The sequence below is a fragment of the Schistocerca serialis genome, chromosome 3 (assembly GCF_023864345.2).
Source record: "Schistocerca serialis cubense isolate TAMUIC-IGC-003099 chromosome 3, iqSchSeri2.2, whole genome shotgun sequence".
Taxonomy (NCBI): domain Eukaryota; kingdom Metazoa; phylum Arthropoda; class Insecta; order Orthoptera; family Acrididae; genus Schistocerca; species Schistocerca serialis.
In genome coordinates, this window is record NC_064640.1 from 18,788,174 (window position 1) to 18,807,757 (window position 19,584).

At 43.4% G+C, this 19,584-nt stretch overlaps 1 protein-coding gene and 1 pseudogene across 1 annotated transcript in view; one reads left to right on the forward strand and one right to left on the reverse strand.

Annotated features, from left to right (window-relative positions):
• LOC126469649 (facilitated trehalose transporter Tret1-2 homolog) overlaps positions 1 to 19,584 on the forward strand; it is a 346,069-nt gene that overhangs the window by 307,117 nt on the left and 19,368 nt on the right. The window lies entirely within an intron of this gene.
• LOC126472181 (5S ribosomal RNA) lies at positions 1,655 to 1,771 on the reverse strand (annotated as a pseudogene).

The following is a 19,584-nucleotide window of genomic DNA, read 5'->3' on the forward strand; positions in this document are numbered from 1 at the left end:
TTCAAGACTTATTTCAGCGTGTGTCTGTGTTTCTTTTCGCTTTATGTATGCTGTACTTGTAGTACGCAATCAATCTTCAGCTACACCACCACCGTCTCTGCCTCCGCCTAATTCTATATCATTGGCAACTCAATCCGTCTCATCTCATAGCGCCATTGTCAGAGCATTGCTATCTCTGTCTCACACACTGCGTGTTTTACCCAAGTGTACCATTATTTCTGACCTCACATGCTGGATCCACAATTATGGAATTTTTACATTTTTTCAATTTTTCACCACTTACTAAGCAGTTTTTTTGCTAAACCAGACCTGTTCCTTACATAGCATATTATAGAATCAATTTCAGCATCACGCCAATGAAAATCACTGAAATTATTCGCCAACAGTTGCAACACACAAAACTACACAATCTACTTATGCATTTCTGACACACTTACCAGTTTCTTTTTTTTTTTCTGCCACGAGTACGCTTTCGAGATAGCAGATGTTGATCGTAGTAGTTGTTTTTTTTGTCTCGTATCACATTACACACACACCTCAAGTGTTAGAGCCCTGACAAAAAAATTTTCGCTAACTTGGCACTTTTCAAGTATAGAAAAAAAGCTCCACGCTCATCCTTAAGGCAATTTCGTATGCACAAATGACAACCGCTCGGCTGAGTACGGTAATGCTGTTCAAACTGTTTTCAGTAGTTACTATAGGGATACGTGATGGACGTCACCTAGGATCCGCCAACCAGCCTTAAGACTTCACAGCTAAACGTCTTGTGCCTTGGCAGCAGTCATGGAGTTTGCCTAGCTGAACAAATTTCACCAATCCCAAGACACACAATAACATCTCCTTCACAACAAGATAGTGTATCTCTCAAAACAACCTCACACCTACGCTCACGGGCGCGTGCGCGTTACATGCCTCATCATACGACCAATTTTATTTTCGAACATAATGCCTAACACTTATCGCCACTAAAGTCATCCTATCCAGTACCATTGATACGGCGGACCGCAAAAAAGTGCTGCAACTGCGAAAAACGCTTGTGAATTCTCAAAACACGCCCAAGCTGGCTACGTTTCAACACACTGACACCCAACTTATACGCAAGGTCAGGTCTGCCCAGCAATATGCTGTCCTCACTTGGTTCTCGGCTCTCTACGAAAACAGCGAACAGCAATCATTTAAACTGACTCATCACGGCACGTACCACATTCACCACCTCTGTGGTATACTTTAGTCATAGACTTATCTCCCTCTCACATATATTCAGTACTTATTTCGTAACATGTTTCAGACCAGTTATACTATGGATCAGAAGTCTTTTTTGAAAAAAAATCGTGCGAGTATTTTCTGTTTTTCTGCACTCAGCAAGCCAACCAAATATGGCGTGTAGGAGTTACAGCTTAGTCGGCAAGATAATGCAAGGGATACTGACAACATAAGAAAACTAAACTACTCCCGAACAGGCCATGAAGGGCTAACGGTACCGACCGGCCGCCGTGTCATCCACAGCCCATAGGCGTCACTGGATGCGGATATGGAGGGGCATGTGGTCAGCACACCGCTCTCCCGGCCGTGTGTCAGTTTCCGAGACCGGAGCCACCAGTTCTCAATCAAATAGCTCCTCAGTTCGCCTCACAAGGGCTGAGAGCACCCCGCTTGCCAACAACGCTCGGCAGTTGGATGGTCACCCATTCAAGTGCTAGCGCAGCCCGACAGCGCTTTACTTCGGTGATCTGACGGGAACCGGTGTTACCACTGCGGCAAGGTCGTTGGCATAATTACAACATGGAATAAACAAATCTGCCCACGCAGGAGCAACGACTGTGTATCTGTATCATCGCCTGAGCCATGTAGGGGCTCGAATATTCGATGTATTGGTGAGGATTTTAGCCCATTCACTGAGAACCTGCATGTTGCAGTAGTAGTGTCTGCAAACAAAAATAGTAATATATCGCCCTCCTCTATGAATTACACCTCATCGTGATAGTCATGACTCCTATTTCTTAATGCTTTCAACACGTTTTCGCTCTCTGTAAATATTATACAAATGCTTCCCATCAAGTCTCCTTATGTTCTCGAGAACATTTACAAATATGATTTTCGTTCACGGTTACACGTGTTTTACTAGAGCTCTACCGACGAGAGTTTTGAGTGTGTGTAGTCGCTACCATGACGTTTTCCGAGTATGTCATTTCAGAGCAACAACGCATCACAACCCAGTTCTAATATGATCGAAGTTTTTCCAAAGTGGTATAAGCATTATAACTTAAAAGCCGTTCAATTTTGTGATTCTCATCACTTGCACTCGGAGCCATTAGTTAACCTTTATCATGGCAGGCTAAATAAATTTTACCGAATGCTGCACAACACTTCAAAGTGACACGGGTATACGACACTATTTTTCCGCATTATCACCAAGTCTGTGTAAAGTACGGTCGGAACGTTCTACCAATCGTTCAAATCCTGGACGTCAGAAATTCGTTCCTTGGCCACAGAGCCATTCGAGGCTTCTACATCTACATCGACTTCGATACTCTATAAATCACACTTAAGTTACTCGCAGAGTGTTCATTGAACCACCTTCGCAATAATTCTCTATCATTCCACTCTCGAACAGCGCGGGGAAATACCGAACACCTGTATCTTTCCGTGCGACCTCTGATTTCCCTTGTTTTCTCATGATGATCATTTCTCACTGTGTAGGTCGGCGTCAATAAAATATTCTCGTATACGGTGGAGAAAGTTGATGATTACAATTTCGTGAGAAGATCCCGCCGCAACGAGAAACGCCTTTACTTTCGTGCTGTCCACCCCAAATCCTGCATCATGTCTATGATACTCTCTCCCCTATTTCTCAATAATACAAAACGTGCTACTCTTCTTCGAACTTCCCTTTGTATTCTGTTAATCTTATCTGGTAAAGATCCCACACAGCAGTACTCCGAAAGAGGACGAACAAGCGTAGTGTAGACAGTCTCTTCAGTGGACCTGTTGCATCCTCTAAGTGTTCTGCCAATAAAACGCAGTCTTTGGTTATCCTTTCCCACGACATTTTCTGTGTGTTCCTTTCAATTTAAGTTTATCGTAATTGGTAATTCCTACGTATTTAGCTGAATTAAAGACCTTTAGATTCGATTGATTTATCGTGTAACCGCAGTTTACGGATTTCTTTTATTACTCATGTGGATGACCTCACAGATTTCATTATTTAGGGTCAATTTTCAATTTTCGTACCATATAGGTATCTTTTCTAAATCGTTTTGCAATTTGTTTTGATCTTCTGATGACTTTACTAGACGATAAACGACAGCACCATCTGCAAACAACGTACGATAGCTGCTCAGATTGTCTCCTAAATCGTTTATACAAATAAGGAACAGCAGAGGGCGTATAACACTACCGTGGATTATCGATGACTTTTCGTCAGTTACTACAAACTGTGACCCCTTTGACAGCATATCACGAATCCAGTAGCATAACTGAGATGATATTCCAAAACACGCAATTTGATTACAAGCCTCTTGTGAGTGTCAAAAGCCTTATGAAAACCTAGAAATGCGAAATCAATTTGAAATCCCTTGTCGATACTTAGCGTTAGTAAAGAGCTATTTGTATTTCACAAGAATGATGTTTTCTAAACCTGTGTTGACTGTGTGTTAGTAAACCGTTCTCTTCGAAGTAATTCATAATGTTCGATCACAATATACACTATGTGATCAAAAGTATCCGGACACCCCCAAAAAGATACGTTTTTCATATTAGGTGCGTTGTGCTGCCACATACTGCCAGGTACTCCATATCAGCGACCTCAGATGTAATTAGACGTCGTGAGACAGCAGAATGGGCGCTCCGTGGAACTCACGGACTTCGGACGTGGTCAGGTGATTGGCTATCACTTGGGACATACCTCTGTACGCGAGATTTCCACCCTCCTAAACATCCCTAGGTCCACGCTTTGCGATGTGATAATGAAGTGGAAACGTGAAGGGACACGTACAGCACAAAAGCGTGCATGCCGATCTCGTCTGTTGACTGACAGAGACCACCGACAGTTGAAGAGAGTCGTAATGTGTAACAGACAGACATCTATCCAAACCATCAAACAGGAATTCCAAACTGCATCAGAATCCACTGCAAGTACTATGACAGTTAGGCGAGAGGTGAGAAAACTTGGATATCATGGTCGAGCGGCTGCTCATAAGCCACACATCACGCCGGTAAATGACAAACGACGCCTCGCTTGGTGTAAAGAGCGTAAACATTGGTCCATTGAACACTGGAAAAAAGATGTATGGAGTGACGAATCACAGTACAAAATGTGGCGATCCGATGACAGGGTGTGGGTATGGCGTCTTCTGCCAGCGTGATTAGCGCCAGCAATGAAATGCGGAGGCGGTGGTGTTATGGTGTGGTCGTGTTTTTCATGGAGGGGGCTTGCACCCCTTGTTGTTTTGCGTGGCACTATCACAGCACAGGCTTCCATTGATGTTTTAAGCGCCTTATTGCTTCCCACTGATGAAGAGTAATTCGGGAATGGCGATTGCATCTTTCAACACGATCGAGGACCTGTTCATTATGCACGGCCTGTGGCAGAATGGTTACACGACAGTAACATCCCTGTAATGGACTGGCCTGCGCAGAGTCCCAACTTGAATCCTATAGAGCACCTTTGGAATATTTTGGAACGCCGACTTCGTGCCAGGCCTCACCGACTGACATCGATACCTCTCCTCAGTGCAACACTCCATGAAGAATGGGCTGCTATTCCCCAAGAAACCTTCCAGCACCTGATTGAACGTATGCCAGCGAGGGTGGAAGCTGTCATCAAGCCTAAGAGTGGGCCAACACCATATTGAATTCTAGCATTACCGATGCCACAACGGCCGGAAAGTCATTTTCAGTCAGGTGTCCGGATACTTTTGATCACATAGTGTATGTTCCAAAATCCTACTTCATACCAACGTCAATAATATGGGCTTGAAACTTAGTGCTGTACTCCTATTACCTTTATTGAATAATGGTGTGACCTGTGCAACTTTCCAGTCTTTGGGTACGGATCTTTCGTCGAGCGAGCAATTGTATAGCTGTATGAACGCCCTCATCGTTGGAAACTTTCTTCCCTCTCCCCCCCCCCCCTCCCCCCCTCCCCCCCAGTCCACTTCAGATACTATTTCCGTTTGTCTAAAAGACAGAAATCGCATGGTACAAGATCTGGACTGTATTGCGAATCAACATCGCCCAGTTCTGTACCGTCATAGTCAAATTGTTGGCACCACGTCGCTACGGCTGGACGCGACATTGTGTTTGTTCCATATTCCGCCAGAATTTCACGATGAATTTCTACGCAATTTCTATATTTTGTGCACAAGAATCGTACTGTCTCGCGTACTTCAACTTTGGGGCATATTTCCAATTGCCTCGCAATTCCACTCGCACACTGTGATGCTCCTGTTATCGGTACCGCAGCAGATCGCTCCACGCGGGAAATCCGCAATGTGTACTCTTTGCACACAACGTGCGACTCTCGTTGCGTAATGGTCTTAGCGTGAGACGACATGTTTAACTTGCTTCCTTAAGTTCCTAAATACTCCACAAACAACCTTACGGTGAGTGGTGGAGGGTACTTTCCATAACAGTTTCACTTCACCCTTTATCCGTTCCAGCCGCGCGAATGGTCCGCGGGAAGAATGACTTTTGGCAAGCCTGTCTGTGAGCTCGTATCTCCCTAATGTTGCTTTCATGGTCGTTTCGTCACATATACGTAAAAGAAAGCAACATATTGATTGACTCTTCTAGGACTGTACGGTCTCAGAGTTTGAACAGTAAACTACAACATGATGTAAACGTCTCTCTTGTAGTATCTGCCACTGGAGTTGGCTGACCATCTCCGTGACGTTTCCGTGCTCACTAAATGAACCTGTAGCGAAACGTGCTGCTCTTCTTCCAATATTCTCTATTTCATCTATCAATTATATCTGGCACAGATCCCAGACTGGCAAGCAGTATTAAAGTATTGATCGAACGAAGGTTTTACACCTCCTTTGCGGGTTGATTACACTTCCTGAGGATTCTTCCAATTAAAAATTAAATGTCATATGGCACTGTTGGCTGGTGTACCCCACTGATTGGGTTCAGCCGCCTAGCAGAAAGGATGTTCTTCGTCGGCACACACAGAATCCTTTCCTTGCGGATATATGAGAGTTGTGTCGTATGATAATTTGTGTCGTGTAGGTGTCACGGATGCGTGTATAGTATAGTGTTGTGTCTGTGTTATCTGATGATGGAAAAGCGCCAAGGGGACCGCCGAACTTAACGTTCCCATGCGACGGACGGATCACCATCACCTGTGTCACGTGTTCTCACTTTATGACACGCCGCAGCGAGGTTTGAAATTTAATCCAGGACATTGGTGCAAAGACTGATGTTCTGGAACTTTACGTCACCACCTCTGCTCCGCTTGCCGGCCAAATACTGGAGGTAACAGTTTCATCCGACAACAGAATTCGAACCGGCTGACGTCAAGAGTTGAGCGCCGCCGCAAAGGCATGCGTTAGCGAACTCGGTTAGAGAAGCGGGCGTTTTTTCTTTGAATTTCGGTTTGGTATTTACCTCACTTGCGATTAGTTTCTTATGTGGTCGTTCCAATTTAAGTCGATTTGTACGCATAAACCTAGGCAGGAAATGGCTGTGACTGCTTTCAGTGATTGTTCAGCAGTCGTGTAATCACACAGTAGCCTGTCTTTCTGTCTATTTGTGATCAATACGTTACTATACAACAAATGAGGCACGCACGCACGCTCTTGCACACACATGATCACACACGTCATAAATATATGGTCCCCGTTAACATATTGTACCACAGTTTATCATGTCGATACATCAAGAAATAAAAGGTTATGGCGGGCAGCTACTGATGATACGCTGTGACCGATGCGGTTTTTGAGAATGTAAGCGTCCACTAGCAACTGTCGCCACTGGCACAAATTTACGCGAGAGCAGGTTGTGGCTAACGACCGGTGCACCTGACACTGTCCTCTCACGCTGCAGCACACCGACAACCCAAATCAGCTAACATTTTGGTTTAATGACCAACAGATCTAAACACGTTACTGTTGTGCCCTGTACATGCTGGAAATGTCAACCGCACTTCGCAAAACCTGGAACCTTAAGAGAATTCCCTGCAGCAAGAAACCGGGCATCTGCTAGTAGGACTGGTGCTCTGAGGGTTCCGTACATACTTAATTATGTGTATACACTGTCCACTTGTGAAATGTCTGAATAATCACCCGCTGCGGGGCGTGCAGGTAGAGAATCATTGAAGTTGTGGAGGGTACCGACAGGGATGTGAAGCCAGTGCCGTGGCCAGTTGCGCTACGTTTCTCGGTTGAGGATCCATTGCAGGAACGGCCCTATATAAGTCGTCCCTCAGATTCTCAACTGGGTTTTAATCTGGTGAGTTTGGTGGCCAGGGGAGTACGATAAACTCATCCTGGTGCTCTCACGTACGATGCGAGCTGTGTGACACGTCGTATTGTCCTGCTGGTAAATACTATCGTGCCGAGAAAAAACAAAGTACATGCAGGTGTGGACACGGTCCACAAGGTCAGATGCTTACTTGTGTTGATGCACCGTGCCTTCCAGAATGACGAGACCTCCCAGAAAATGCCAGGAAAATGTTTCCCAGACCATAACGTTCCTCCCCCGGCCTGGACCCTTCCGACAATTGTTGCTGGGTGTTTCTTTCAGAAGTTTCACGCCGACTCGTCTGAAAAGGCCCCTGTCACCACTCAGTGGACGTCCAGTGCAGATTCTACCCTTCGTCGCCGACTAACAGCAGTCAGCACGGGTGCACGAACCGAGGCCCGTTCGCTGAACGGTTGTTGAGGAGACGTTGTTGGCGGCCCCTCGGTTCGTCCGAGCGGTCAGTTGCTCAACAGGTGCACGTCTACTCGCCTGTACACATCTTCATTCACCCCTGTCATCTATGGCCCGTGGTGCACCACAGTTGGCTCGGAGCCGGTTTTGGACAGAATCATTTAGCCGTGCACGGTACACTTTAACCGAGGCGGCCCGCGAGCAGTTTATAAACTGAACAGTTTCGGAAATGTTTCCACCAATGGCCCAAAAGCCAACGATTATGGCCTTTTGGACAACAGCTAAATCGCTCCGTTTCCGCTTTACGACAACGACTGCGCTGTTTTTTTTTCCTTCATTGTCATTTGTACACCTTATAAAAAGGTGGGCTGGCGGCGGATACATGTACTCCGCTCTTCAGCCACAAGTATTACAATAATAGAGAAAAAGGAGACAGAAAAGTAACAAATCGGTGGTCAAAAAACAGGAGATACAAGAAAATAAAAAAAAACATGAAGCCGTTCACACTCGACGAAAACACACGAAAAACTGTCGGCACCGCACATAAACACTGACGAATGAGACATTACAAGTGAACGAGGAGCGTGGCGGCGAAAAACTCTAAATCACAATCACGATGGCACAGACACTAAACTGATGGCGATGATCTCCAGCGCGCGAATGTCCACGTAACGTGTGCGAGTCCGGGGACCTGCCAAGAGGCGAAGAAGGGGGTGGGGGAGGGAGAGGGGAGTGCGAAGATGCCAATGGCAGAGGAGATGGTAGGAGGAATGGAGGTATGGAGGTAGGGGAAGGCCGGGGGAAAAGTGGGGAGAAAGGGAGGAGGGAGGGAAGGGGGAGAGAAGGGAGAGAGGGTGCCCATAGGAACAAACACAGGAAGAGTGAGGGAGGATCAAAGTTGGTAGGAGGGGTAGATGGAGGGGAGGAGGGCATCATCAGGGAGGGGGAGCTGGCAGAAGCCACCTTGGGAGAGGGTATGGAGAGTGGAGAGATGGAGAGCACGTGGGATGTGGAAATAAAGGTGCAGCAGCGGACGGGGGCGGGAGAGGATGGGAGAGACCAGCGGGTGAGGAGGATCAAGTTTTCGGGAGGTGTAGAGGATTCGTATCCGTTCGAGGAAAAGGAGGAGGTGGGGGAACGAAATAAGTTCATACAGGATACGCATGGGGGAGGGCAGACGGATGCGATAGGCTAGGCAAAGACCATGGCGTTCTAGGATCTGAAGGGATTTGTAAAAGGTAGGGGGAGTGGAGATCCAGGCAGGGTGGGCGTAGCAAATGATAGGGCGAATGAGGGATTTATAGGTATGGACGATGTTGGAGGGGTCCAGACCCCATGTACGGCCAGAAAGGAGCTTGAGGAGACGGAGTCAGGAGCGTGCCTTGGCTTGGATTGTCCGCAGGTGGGGGGTCCAGGAGAGGCGACGGTCGAGGGTGACACCAAGGTACTTAAGGGTGGGGCAGAGGGCGATAGGACGGCCATAGATGGTGAGACTGCACTGTTTCCCGCGTTCCCTAAATATGCTTCATGCAGCCAGTACTGATGGTGCTGCCATCTGCCGTCTGTGATTGGTTACTGCGCGTTGACAGCAAACATAGGCGGCAGTCGCATTCATGTGACCACACCGTGCAGATAGTTCATTTACAGGTTTTGACGAATGAGTCTGCGAGTATCAAAATATATGACATGAACGCCAGCATATTTTCATTGTATTCGCTTAGAGTATTAAACTACTTTACACCGCCAAGGGACCATAGACCTTAGTATTTGACATACAGTTCAACCTATACCTCTCTCCATACCTGAGAAGAATGGGTATTAACAGACGGGCAAAAAGTACTTCTATAAAGATTCCATTTTTGTCATTTGAGATACGAAAACTTAAAAACGCGTTCAACTCACACTGTCCTCCCCATTTCTTTACAGCACCGACTATCACGGTTTTCGCGAAACTTACTGTACGTTCCTCTCGTTCGAATTACAGCTTTTCTACTTACATGATAAACATGACGTTCGACTGTAAGGAATTGATGTAACTCGTTCTTGATCAACACAATCCCCGGGGTACCTCACGGGATACCTCAAGAATAGTCGTAAAATTCTGTGAGAGAGTAAATAACATAGGCTTTTACTAGCTATCAGTGGTACTGAGAGAAACACAAACGTAGAAACATTTTCAATGAAGAGAGATTCTTCTACATTCTGGTAACAGAGACCGAAGTACGAGTTTCCATTGCGATGGAGGCTTCTAATGTTAGAAGGGGAATAGTTGTTCCACGGGCTGAACATACTCTCAGGTTTTTAAATTGCTTCTTTATGATTCCTATGAAGAATAAGGATTATGTGAATATCCTCATCTTGAGTACGAAGAAAAATTTTTGAGGCATTTGGAAACGTAGGAGAGACTTACTAAATCTAACAGCAATTTCAGGACCCAGCAGATCGAGTGGAAATCGCTGGTACTGGGACAAATGATTGGAGAGTGCAGATCAGTTGTCAGTGCGTTCCCGGAGGTGATGGTGGTTTCCTTCGCCGTGTATAACGTAGGTCACAACGCCGATGTGATAAAACAGACAAAGGTAGTGATTGCATACCAATGGTCATCTTGAGAAGGAAGTAGGTGTACAGCCCTCTGTGTTTATCGCCTACACCAGATACCCCAGTCGACGAGGAATTCAGAAAATATCTAGGCAAAAATTAGGCATCCATAGACCAGAGGAATATACTAGCGTTGCAGTTCGTGGGTAAAAATAATTACACTACGACGTAGAAATTGCTGCAAAACATCAGCGCTGGTATTTCATGGCGCACGTTCCAACGCAACAAACTCCATCGCATGACCAATGGCAACAGACATTTGTCAGTAAAAAACCACAAACAGCAGGCCTAGGACGACTAGAAACGTTTTAGCTGACTAGTCGAATCACCTTTCTAATTTTTCTGACTGTCTGTTATCTTAACGAGGACTATACGGTTCGTAACAGTCTTTCAGCAATACGGTTCTCGTGTTCAGTTGGCTTTAGAATGAGAAACGTTCAGGAGCCATTAAATATCTCGAACGGCCATCAAAATTCACATGTTTGAGACTCAGTTAAAACTTTTTGATACTAACTAAAGAGATCACGAATGTAAAATTAGAGAGATTCGAGCTCGCACGGAGGCTTTCAGACAGTCGTTCTTCCCGCAAACCATACGCGACTGGAACAGAAAAGGGAGGTAATGACAGTGGCACGTAAAGTGCCCTCTGCCACTCACCGTTGGGTGGCTTGCGGAGTATAAATCTAGATGTAGAAATAAACCGTTCGTCTAAAACAACATCTGTTTCATTTGGTCGACCAGTGCGAATTAATATGATAGAAGTACCTGGATATTAATGTCTCCTACAAACAAAAAATTATTCACTACTTACTTCAGTTAACCTCTGGCGTTATTAAAGCCCGTGGAGATGTTACACAAATCTGCAATGAAAGTAGCTAATTTTATACGGTAAGTTTTTGCTATTATGTGCTTATTTTTGTGCTTCGGAACAGCAAATAATGACGTCTTCTCATGGAAAAGCGGAGTCATACCTAGGTCCGCCATCCTGACTCACGCTATCCGTGACCACTTTCTGTGTACGCTGAAACTGCTCTTTCGAATGTCCACCTCTTCCATCCATTAAGCTATGATCTGTCTCCGACAGCCCTCAGATAGTTTGGATGTTCGACTTCACCCTTTCATACTTACCTTAAGGTAGTCATTCCTCAATTTCTATGCTTCCTGTATATTTGTGCAAAACACAACGTTATGTTTCCGTTCTGTGACACTAGACAGTCTCTTACAAGTACTGTAGCTGGCCTCTAAAAGATGATTAAATGTGTTAAAGTAACCTCACTGTGCAAAAGAATTAAAGGGGTCACTTTTTTAAAACCCTGTCTTTTTCACCCACTGCAGCGCAAAAGTGCAAAATTTGGTTCAAAGGTGCCTACAGTCTTCCTTCGTTTCTACCAGTCCTTCACCTGAGTGGCACTAAAGTGCTGCTCTAGCGCCTGCTTGTGGAGAAGCGGACTCAGAGGGGTGTCAAAGAGGTTACCTGCCCATAAGCGTCTAGGAATCGGTCAAGGATTCTCTCTGTACAGATAAATTTTTAAAGTGTTCGGAAAAGGTGTGTGGATGCCCAACCAGGGGGTCTTAGAGCGACCATTTGCCATTTTATTCGTGCATGTGTCCGTGTCGCACACCTCCCGTCAATACACCCTGTTATCATGCGGAGGAGGGTGCGAAATAGGAGGACTGAACAATCATAAAAACTCTTTGCTGTTTCGTATCACATTTAAATTCTACATCTACATCTATACTCCGCAAGCCACCCAACGGTGTGTGGCGAAGGGCACTTTACGTGCCACTGTCATTACCTCCCTTTTCTGTTCCAGTCGCGTATGGTTCGCGGGAGGAACGACTGCCGAAAAGCCTCCGTGCGCGGTCGAATCTCTAATTTTACATTCGTGATCTCCTCGGGAGGTATAAGTAGGGGGAAGCAATATATTCGATACCTCATCCAAAAACACACCCTCTCGAAACCTGGACAGCAAGCTACAACGCGACACAGAGCGCCTCTCTTGCAGAGTCTGCCACTTGAGTTTGCTAATCATCTCCGTAACGCTATCACGCTTATCAAATAACCCTGTGACGAAACGCGCCGCTCTTCTTTGGATCTTCTCTATCTCCTCCGTCAACCCTATCTGGTGCGGATCACACATTGATGAACAATACTCAAGTATAGATCGAACGAGTGTTTAGTAAGCCACCTCCTTTGTTGATGGACTACATTTTCTAAGGACTCTCCCAATGAATCTCAACCTGGTACCCGCCTTACCAACAATTAATTTTATATGATCATTCCACTTCAAATCGTTCCGCACGCATACTCCCAGATATTTTACAGAAGTAACTGCTACCAGTGTTTGTTCCGCTATCATATAATCATACAATAAAGGATCCTTCTTTCTATGTATTCGCAATACATTACGTTGGTCTATGTTAAGGGTCAGTTGCCACTCCCTGCACCAAGTGCCTATCCGCTGCAGATCTTCCTGCATTTCGCTACAATTTTCTAATGCTGCAACTTCTCTGTATACTACAGCATCATCCGCGAAAAGCCGCATGGAACTTCCGACACCATCTACTAGGTCATTTACATATATTGTGAAAAGCAATGGTCCCATAACACTCCCCTGTGGCACGCCAGATGTTACTTTAACCTCTGTAGACGTCTCTCCATTGACAACAACATGCTGTGTTCTGTTTGCTAAAAACTCTTCAATCCAGCCACACAGCTGGTCTGATATTCCGTAGGCTCTTACTTTGTTTATCAGGCGACAGTGCGGAACTGTATCGAACCCCTTCCGGAAGTCAAGAAAAATAGCATCTACCTGGAAGCCTGTATCTAATATTTTCTGGGTCTCATGAACAAATAAAGCGAGTTGGGTCTCACACGATCGCTGTTTCCGGAATCCATGTTGATTCCTACAGAGTAGATTCTGGGTTTCCAGAAACGACATGATACGCGAACAAAAAACATGTTCTAAAATTCTACAACAGATCGACGTCAGAGATGTAGGTCGAATGAGTTTGAAGGATCCCTAATAGTTCCACTCTGTGCAGCAGAGCGAAACCTGCGGACGCACTGCGCCCCAAAGGCGTCGGATCACGTTCTGTGGTGTTGCGCAGCCCAGTGATGTCCTTAGAGAAGGGGTGAACCGTCTGGGGGGTGAAAAAAAAGTCGTTCTGTTACACATCGCACTGCAAACTGCCGTTTTTGACAGCAAAACGCGTGGGTATCAATGCCTCATGGGAAGCGATGGTTTCACTGACGCACTTTATGCCACCTACTGTGGCCTTGTTGTGTCGATTCTGAGCTGCGAAGTGCCTTAAATGTTTTCCTGGGTCACCCATAAGAAAACAGTGTGAATTCAAAGCCGGGTGTCGCGGTTCTGGTCTCCAGCTCAGAGACTTCAAGAGAACGGGTTTTTTTTAAAAAAAAAAAAAAAAAAAAAAAAAAAAAAAAGCTGTAGGCACTTTTGAGCTAAATCTCAAATTCTGTATCTCAGTGAAGGAAAATGACGGTGTTTCAGAAAAGTGATCCTTTAACTGTTTTGCGCAGTGTACATTGAAATATGTTTTGGGCATAAAAACGTGCATGGCTGTTAAGCTGGCGCAAGGGGTGCAACATTGTTGCAAGAGGTGCCGGATACGCACAAAAGACTCAACACGATGCAAATGGTGCGATCGCCACATTATTCTACACAATTCTGCATATGTGCTCATTCTGGCCATACACTTGGCACAAATTTACTCTTGACTTACTATACTGAGAAAATATGTAGAACCTATCTTAGTATTTAAGTTAGCCCATGTGCCTGATGGATAATATGTCACTTCAATTGTGTTTCTTTTTATTTATAATTTATGACTGAAATATCTCTTTCTGTCTCTCTTTCCCTTTACCCTCCCCTCTCTTAAATTTAAATTGTCCTTAATACAGTATACTATTTGGCTACGTAATGGATCGGAATGGGTCAGTAAATGATGAAAGCTGATGATTAGTGGCATTCCATGGATGCCAAGGAGAACAGTCTATGGGATGTGGAAAGAAGTCAAAGATGTATATTTAACTTAAGTGGAATATATTGAAATGACTTACCATTACGTAAGGCTATAGTGTTACAGTGCTAGTTCTAATTACAAAATTACCTACAACATTAAATTTAAGACTTTCTGAGAAGATACTCTTCAATAGAGTATAAGTGGTTTCCCAACAAAAAGTGCTTTAATTCCTCCTTAAAACTTGGGCACATAATATACATGACATCTGATGTACTCTGGCAGGTTGCTGAATACATGTGTTCTAATGCGAGCCCCTTAAAGTCTCTGTACAGATTGTTATTGGCCCTACTGTTAGATTTACATTCATCACTAGTTTTTAACAAAAGTAAAATATTGGTACCGACAAAGCGCATCTGTATTATGAAATAACAGCCAAAATATCAAGTTTCTCACAGACTCTGTAGGATGTTCTAGAATTAACATCAAATAGAATTCTTTTGACACTCCAGAATGAGATTTTCACTCTGCAGCGGAGTGTGTGCTGATTTGAAACTTCCTGGCAGATTAAAACTGTGTGCTGGACCGAGACTCGAACTCGGGACCTTTGCCTTTCGCAGGAAGTGCTCTACCAATTTCTTTTTTTTTTTTCAGTTTGTTCGTTGTTGATCGTTGTGTTTGGTCGTTGCGGACGTCACATGACATCCGTTCAAGTTCGTTTGTTGTTGATCCTTTCACTCAGTTTTTTTTTTTTTTTTACAGAGGCCAAACAGCTCTCTGACCGAACACGCTGAGCTACCACGGCGGCAACCATCTGAGCTACCCAAGCACGACTCACGCCCCGTCCTCACAGCTTTACTTCTGCCAGTACCTCGTCTCCTACTTTCCAAACTTTACAGAAGCTCTCCTGCAAACCTTGCAGAACTAGCACTCCTGAAAGAAGGGATATTGCGGGGACATGGCTTAGCCACAGCCTAGGGGATGTTTCCAGAATGAGATTTTCACTCTGCAGCGGGTGTTCGAGTCTTGGTTTGGCACACAGTTTTAATCTGCCAGGAAGTTTCATATCAGTGCACACTCCGCTGCAATAACAGCATTTCATATATTAATTTTACAACTATAAATCAGAGCCTCACTTAAATTAAGTGGCCTTTCCGCTTTTTTCGGTCAAATACACCAACGCATTCTGACGCCGTAAAAAATAAAACATATCATCCTACCAGCACCTAACCGAAGACCAACAGCGTAGTAATGTTACGCTATATATGCTTGTTACGCAATACATGCTCAGATATCTCACCGCCTTTTTTTTAGTATGGGCACTATTTTAATTTAAATCGATCTTTTACGGTTATTGAGGATACCTACAGTACGAAGAATATCTCTAGCACCTGTGTGAACTGCTTTACTGTGGGACAGCTCTCGCCTTAAACTATCTTGGAATTCAATCCTTTCTCCGACCCCCATCCCCCACCCAAGTCCTCCACTTCTCAGAAAAACTGTTTTCTTTATGAAATTTGTTTTTAAAATGTGCTACAGTGAACAAATTATCATGTAGGAACGGGATGATGTAGATTCGAAAAAGGCAAACTACACTAGATTTTTAAGAAAATATGAAGCATAAGAATTAAAGTGGCCAGTGGTTTGTACAGACGAAACGTGGAGTCACACATATTACACTGTGAATAAATGCTGGCAAACTGACAGTATCCGAGGAGTATTCTCTAAGAAACGAGACGGTCGGTTTATAACTGTTGTGCTATACAGGGCACTGACGAACAGACTTATAGCGTGTGGCAGTACTCTATAAGACTACATCTCAACAGAACAAATAGCCCTGTTACGAGAAAAGAAACGGATAACACTATTATACGGGGAATTATGGATGTAGGATACGCGTCGTGCCGGCCAGAGTAGCCGAGCGGCTCTAGGCGCTACAGTCTGGAACCCCATGACCGCTACTGTCGCAGGTTCGAATCCTGCTTCGGGCATGGATGTGTGTGATGTCCTTAGGTTAGTTAGGTTTAAGTAGTTCTAAGTTCTAGGGGACTTATGACCTCAGAAGTTGAGTCCCATAGCGCTCAGAGCCATTTTTTGATACACGTCGTAAACGTGCCTACTTTCCACAACTGTCGTATAATGTTACCCCTTTTACAGGATTTGACCGTGATGTGTGACTAATGGGTGTGGAAATCAGACTATTAGTTCCTTTTCCTAAGAATTTTCTAGCTGTTAGAAAAAAACGTAGTAAAAATGGGATACTACTCACTCTAGGACCTTTCTGTACCAAGTTCATTAACTGATTTGTTTAATGTATCTACAGTCGCCAGCCTATCTAGGCAAAGAAATGGTTAAGTTTTAGAAAAGTAGAAGTAAATTTGGCCTACTTTCCTGCTGTTCCCTAATATAACTACACAAATAAATATAACTTTTCAGGATATGGTTCTCAGGAAGACACAGGAATCTTTTAGCTACTACACCTACATACATACATAGTTTTGATTTAGAAAGGCCACGAATTTTTAATCATTAGTATGTACTAAAAAAAATTTTGCTAGGGGGCTTCTATGTTTGCATTTTGTATAACCAACAAATTAAATACTTAAATAGTTTAATAGCATAATACACATATTAAAATTTATTAAGACACTTTGTTTATACCTTTCTCTTAACAAATAATTTGTCAAAAGCCAAAGGTAGGGTATGGTCACCCTGTATTGTCATGCAGTATTTTTCTGCAAACCTACTTCAGTGTTACTGAGCCACATAAGCAATTTTCTTTTTATAGCTCTTTGTACTTTACTGAATTTCATTTATAACTAAAAGAATTTTGTCTCTACTTTATTCAAAACTGAAATTTGCACAACCTCAGCATTTAAGTATGACGAGTTCGTCTTTTTAGCAAAATTTATTTACTCACTTTCACTTTACTTATTATTACAAAGAGTGTAAGAACATTAGAATCGTTAAATTTATCTGAAAACATCTACTTCAGTACCTACACAAAATTTCAGTTCAGCACTTCTACTACCTACTACGTAAATCATACAATACATTTACTTGCACTTTAAAAGTTAGAACACAACAATTATTATCAGATATTTATTCAGAGATGAAAATTAGTACTTGTAGATACTGAATGAAGCACTTCAAATGTTTTACAATAGGTTCAGTCGGAATAATCAAACACTAGGAAAGGATCCTATGTAGGTGAATGATTGGAAATAAAATAACAGGCTGATCCAAATTTTATATTTAACACAATAACTATTCAAAAAAGTTTTTCTTGAATTAATTCTTCACGTTTTTACAATTATAATTATACAGTTCGCAACCTGCTGGCTGTAGTCGTAGCGTGTGGCGGATATTAATAGCGGCTACACTACCCATGGTACGGCGGCGTACAAGTTTCTTGAAGTGTGTGAGCGTGTGGGTACTATTCTGTCATTCTGCGCAACGGATTAATCTGAGATGTACCCTTTACCCTGTGGCTCCCGCAAGATGCAATTTCCACCCCCACACTACTACAGAAGTCAGACAGACGCTCCTAACGTTCTAAAGAGAAATGCCTGAAAAACTTTCAGCAATAAATATCTGCTGGAGTCGTCCGCTGTAAGGAAATGACACAAAAATTCACAAAATTTCTTACGTAACTAGTGGGATACTTGGGTACTGGAGTAGTGCTAGTTAGTGTAAGGAAAACGTGAAACTAACGAAAATTATTATTTATTTTGCAAAAATTCTGAGAAATCACAATGGCACTTTTAGTTATGAACTGAACAAGTTATTTCCGGGTTCTTTTCGGAATGTGAAGTTACCTCTTAAGGATAGGATTCGCTAATGAAATTTCTATACAAAGTTTAAGATTGTTATTGACTTGTGTGTACACCAGTATCGAGTATTTCAATCTCGGTGCGCTTACTTGTTATTTGCATATCGTTCACATGAATTCGTACAACATTGACTTTATCGTATCGAGTTTGGTTTCGAATGAAGCGTCTTGATGTGTGGAATATGATTGTGAGGGCGGAATATGTAAGCGATGAAGGTCAGGAGACCATGACGTCTTACAAGTGTATATTAATTAATTCTTCTTGTCGTCGTTTTAACGTCCGTAACATGGCCCAACAACTTGTACCAAAGCCGTAATAATTCAGCAGTCGTCATCCGAGGTTATTGTGCAATAATTCCTGGGCAAGGTATCGCCCACTCCGTCTGAATGTCCTGTTTCACTGCTTCCTTTTCTGACTGTGTTCTCTCGTTCCCGCTCGCTCTACAGGTAGCGCCCCAAAAACCCAAGCCACCTTTTACACTTCCCGCAGTAACTTCCGTACAGTACAAAAGTACTCCATCTTTTACATAACACATCCTACACATTGTCCCTAAACGTATACTATTTTATACATATGACAGCTTGGACAAACATAAAAAATAACATACATGAACATTTTCTGTTCATTAATGGTTCAAATGGCTCTGAGCACTATGGGACTTATCATCTGAGGCATCAGTCCCCTAGAACTTAGAAAAACTTAAACCTAACTAACCTAAGGACATCACACACATCCATGCCCGAGGCAGGATTCTAACCTGCGACCGTAGTGGTCGCGCGGTTCCAGACGAAACGCCTTATTTAGTAATTTATACATTTCACATTTCACATTTCTTTACATAAGCTATAAACATACATTAGCAAAGCATTCTAGCATCATATGTATCACACTTTCCAAACAATCTTTGCGTATCACAGTTATATTATGACAAATTTTGAATGCAAAAAATTTTTATAAATTACATGACTGACTCAATAATAGTGTCACAACTTTAGATGACTGACTGAATAATAGTGTCACAACTTTACAGGCGCGGATCTAGGTTTCGATTCTGGTGGGGATCACATTTTGTTACTGTCTTCTCCCCCCTACAATGATTCATAACTTGCAATAGATGCCTGCGAGTTTAATGATAATAACAGTAAAATATATGTTGCGGCACAAAAATAATAAATTGTTTAATTACAATAAAACATATAAAATGTTTCAACATAACTAACTTTTTTTACGTCACTCCTTAGTACATCGCTATAACTTGACGTCCAAGAAATTGCACTGAAAGTAGTTACAGCAATTG